This window comes from Medicago sativa, chromosome 4, assembly GCF_051527215.1.
Source record: "Medicago sativa cultivar Bolivia chromosome 4, Bolivia_mono, whole genome shotgun sequence".
In the NCBI taxonomy this organism is placed as follows: Eukaryota; Viridiplantae; Streptophyta; class Magnoliopsida; order Fabales; family Fabaceae; genus Medicago; species Medicago sativa.
Window position 1 is genome coordinate 80,283,514 of NC_140752.1, and position 5,128 is coordinate 80,288,641.

Genomic DNA, 5,128 nt, shown 5'->3' on the forward strand with positions numbered 1-5,128 from the left:
GCTTTGAGCCTTTGTTTTCTTTAATGCAGTTGTTTGGTTTGAGTTGCCAGTTGCTCTGTACTCCTATATAGCAAGGGTGAAATCTTGAAAATTGAGTTTACAGTCGTTTGTCTTTATATCTTTATATTAATAGATACTGTATATATCAATAGATGTATTTCAACTCTACTCCACATTGATACTATCATAGAAGGACCTGTATGTGCATCAGAGCCTCTAAATTATAATTATGCAGTGATTGCCCTAATTTTTTGTTTTTTGTTGAGAAAATATAATCGAAATATGTGCATGGCGGATTACTGATAATCCCTCCGCATCATACTCTGACATTAATGTTGCCCTAAGATAACTTTTCTGTTATACTGGTGCTAGGATATTCTACATGCTAGACCAGTTAAATACAGGGCATTTTGATGTTATGAATCACTTAATATCCAAAATCTGAAGGTCTTCTGCTATCAATTGTTATGTTTAACAAATTATTAGCAGGTCTTTCACGCCTTTACTTTGATTATCTTAATCAATTAAAAGCACACAATGCTGATTACTTTTCTTCTCTTTCCCTTGGTGATTCAAATTTCTAGTTACTAACTGGTTAGGGTCGTTCCTTTATTGGAACATGTTCCCATGACTATGCGAGTGATGCTTGAGATTAGGGTTTCTGAGCAAACCACTCCTTTTACAGAATGATCTCATTGATGCCTGAGCCCGGGGGTTACTGCTGTATAGAAATGGCGCTGATATAAATCGTAATTATTATCCATATAATTTTAGCATGAAACCTGAATCCCCGGTTAGTATATGAAATGTAAATTGGTATGCTTCGTATCCATTTATGATGTTCTAAGATTCGAGAAATATGTGTGATCGTTTGTTCATGATTCTACTAATAATATTGAATATTGATTCATGGATAAAGCATATATAAAATGGATGAGTCCTATGAAGCACGAACATTCATCAGATTAGACGTGTCCTGGTGTCGGACATGCGACACGACACTGACACATAGTTGCATTGAATTATATGATTTTCTCAAATTATTAGCAGTGTTGGCGTGTCCGGTGTCTGTGTCCGTATTCATGCTTCATAGTGGATGACAAACACTAAAACACTAACAGAAGATGTAAACTGAACTAACATTAAAAATACATTTTCTGTCTGTGACTGACATAGCCATTGTCTTTTCATTTAGAAACTGATGTCCAAAGCAGTTTTTGCAGATGCAGTGGTAGCTGTAAAACGAGCAATTTTGTTTTCGTGTTTTGCTACTGCGTGGGCTAGTATATCTAAATAAAGAGAATACTGTGTAGTGCAGCTTATGTCATTAAAGTTCATGTACCAGAACAGTGACGTAAAGGACCATCCAAAAAACCAGAAAACAAGTCAGGGTCAGGCTATACCGAATTCTGAATGAGCAAGAGACTAGAATTCAAGAGAAAGCAGGTTTACTTGTTATGTGGTTTGATGTTCCATGCCTGTGGCACAACAGATATGAATTTAGCTGCAATAAATAGAAATGCATTCATTGCATAACGTATATAGACATGATGAGAAGTCTCACAAAACAAGCATTGGTCGAATATGCAGTGGTCCCCATAGGTTTGCATTTATTACATCTGTTGGGTCATAGGGACCCTTCTGCATTTTGGTTTGGAAAATGCTAACAAGTTTTGGTTTTTCATGGTTTATCACTTGCAGACAAGTATTAATTAATCTATTTGTTAATCTGAAATATATTTGAAGTTTAATGGAGTACACTAACAATGTAAAATAATCTTTTACCATCATGTAAGTATATTATAGCTGTTTTTTAAAAATAATTACATATACTTAATTTTTTTTTTATCAGTAGTTTACATCGAGTTTTTATCAATAGTTTACATCGAGAATGATTATAGCTGTTTTTTTTTTTTTATACATGTGAACTAGAAATCGAATTCTGAACCATTTATTTAATAAAGTTAAGTCGTTTATACCAAGAAGTGAGAGTTTATAAAAAAAATTCTAATTAGGGGTTCCTTTCTACAATTTGACTCTACAAAGTGAATAAATCATAAAGTGTGAGTTTATCTCAAAGAAAATCGTTAAGTGCGAATTAATGATTGCTAGTTCAATGCTTTCATATTTTTATGATATGCTTGCAATATCTATCAATTTGTTAATCAATGATCCATAGGTCAGAGGGCATGGATCATTCTTTACTTAATAAAATCTAAAATGGATTTGATTTAGGAGTAGCAAAACATGCCCCATACATGGAAGTTCCAGGTTTGAGCTTTGCCTTTTTTTTTCTCAACTGAGACATTCATTAATAATAGGTTCGAAAAACCACGTGTTAAAATTCGTGGGGGTAACTCAACTTGTTTGCGTTGAGAGATAAGAAATTAGAGATCTCGGATTCAAATTCAGACGGATGAGAAAAAATTAGAAAAAATTAATGTAACAACTAATCACTAACATTTACTATTAAATAAAAGAAACAATGCACATACAAACCGAATTTTACTCATCCCAAGAGAGGCTTTAGGGTTTAGGGTTTAGGATTGACTCAAATTTTACACCCTCCCTAGATGAAAGACTAAAAAATCCCAAGAGAGGCTTTGGAAACCAAGAAGTAGTGTACCATCCGAGGAAAAAACAAGCCAAAAGAGCAATTGACACAAAATAATAAAACCTGAAAAGTACACAAACAAGCCAAAAGAGCTCCGCCTTTAACAACATCGTTTCCTAACCCTAAGTTTCTGTTGTAAAAAAAAAAATCATGTGTGGATAAACATGTTGGTCCTTAACCCTGTAGGCACCAAACGCATCTAACCTTTTGATTTCATGAGCCGACCTACGTAGGTTTACAATTAAGGAAATTGCTCTTTAGGCACCTAGTAAGTGTCGAACCGGAACTAACTACTGTATGCACCTTCTTAAAAAAACTACCGTTTGGTACACTTTTTCGATATGGGTCTATAAGAAATCATCAAATGCCTAAAGAGTAATCTTCTACAATTAAATGGACTCCTACAAATGGTGCACAAACTATGTAGGCCGGTTTGCAGACCATCATCCGCACATCTACCCAACAACGCATCCAGACTCGTAGTGGTTAATGGTTGAATGATAGTAAAAGATAGATTCTGCAAGTTTGATAGAAAAAAAATGGTTGTAAAGAGAGATGGATAGAAAATTATCAAAGATGGATAAGTAAAAGGTAACTTATTCATTGAAAATTAGAGTAACTTTCAAGAACATGTTGTGTAGTGCACCTAATCTGAAAATGCATCAACATGCTATATAACCAACCTTCAAGAACATGATCAAAAACCTAAATCAGAATAACTTTTTATTTTGTGCATCCTTTGGTTCAGGAAGGTCACATGTTTAAATATGAAATGCCAGAGTATGAAGTAAGTTCTCAACCCAACTTGACATTGTTTACTTGTCCTAGGCATAAACATGCTCGTCTTAGAATGCAAAATCTAGCCAAAGGTAGAGGACATAATGCTCTCAAAATAGGTTTTGAATTGCAACATCTCGATCTTTATATTTGTAGAAAGAATAAACTATCCATTTGGTTCTTAAACTATGTTTTTCTCCCAATTTAATCTCTGAACAATAGAAATATAATAATAATAGTTCCTATTTTTTTTTTTTTAATCCATCAAGATAATCTTTGAGCTATCATTACCTCTTTCATATTTTTAAAGGAACCGAAAAACTAACTTGATGATTAACAATGCATGTTAATTCTATACAACCACAATTGCAAAAATCATGGGATTGTACAAACCATCACAACCTTGAGAGTGTGGCTGCAAAATCAAGGCCTATAAAGAATCTGCGTCCTCCATTTGGGTTCCGCAGTAATAGTTGAAGTCACACAAGTCACATTTAACCGCGATTCTCTATCATATCAAAAATTACAACATGACTGCAATTTAAAACCTTGACTACAATTGTGGTTGTCGATTAAAAATCTTCTCAATAGTCGTCTTTTGTGTCTCATCCTTTCATTTTAACAAATGAGGTAAAAATGATGTCAAGAGAGGAAACAAAAGCACAACAACTAGAACAATACCAAGAATTATGGCATAACATGTCCACTTCCTAGAATTCTTTTGTTGCACTCTAGCTTCCTGAAGTTGTTCCGTCCCTCTTCTTACAAAAGAACTAGCATGTGCAACATGGCTCTCAATATTATTAAGTTGTTGTCCTTGAGACTCTACCAAAGCTGCCATATCCAAAAACACTTGATGCAACTCAATCAAATTCTTCTCTATTTCCTTAACAGCATCATGTCTTTCTTGAATTTCCGAAATAGTGTCCATTATTTGACCCCTACCTTGTTCTTGAATTGCCCTTTGCATGAAATTTTCACTTTCTCCACTTGATATCAAATTTTCTATAGTTTCTTCATCCGCTTTCTCTCCAGTTATTGTAAAATATCTTCGTTCCACCGTTTCCTTATACTCAAGATGCATTTTTGCTCTCAAACCTTGAAAATCATCCATCATATCTTTGAGTTTCTTCCCTAAACCACTAACAACTGAAGTTCTAGTTCTATCTGCTGATGAACCTGGACCACACCCTGGAATGTTTCTATTAGCTGCATTTGAACGATCCAATGCTTCGAGTTTTCCTTTAATAATTTTGACACGTTTAAGGATTTGTTCAACATCTTTGTCCATTCGTGCTCGAAGTTCTTTCATGGTTTTAGCATTGTGCACGGTTTTACTTTCTTCATTAGCCTCTTTCAATTTCCTATACAATTGTTCAATTGTTTTCATGTCTTCTTTTATATTCTCCACATCTTCGAAGAATTTATCGAGATTGACAGTTTCTCTATTCCCTGCCTCGACATCATCAAGGTAAGCTTGTTCCTTCAAATCAGTGTACTTTTTGAAGGAATTTGAGAACAAGTCGTTCATTTTTGCGGAATTAATTAACAATGACTAACACCCTTCTTGTATTAAATCTTGGTTTATTTTGTACTTGGTAAATCTAGCAACAGAAATCTCATAAGATCATGATATGATCATTATCTAACATAATGGTAAATACTTTGAACAAAAAAAAAACATCTTGGTACATGCTTCTTCATGTGACAAAAATCTTAAGGTTGAAGCTAGAAGGT

At 34.1% G+C, this 5,128-nt stretch overlaps 1 pseudogene across 1 annotated transcript; it reads right to left on the reverse strand.

Annotated features, from left to right (window-relative positions):
* Nucleotides 1–3,861: 3,861 nt before the first annotated feature.
* LOC146932440 (syntaxin-124 pseudogene) lies at nt 3,862–5,128 on the reverse strand (annotated as a pseudogene). The gene has a single exon (XR_015007106.1). The product of XR_015007106.1 is annotated as a syntaxin-124 pseudogene (transcript).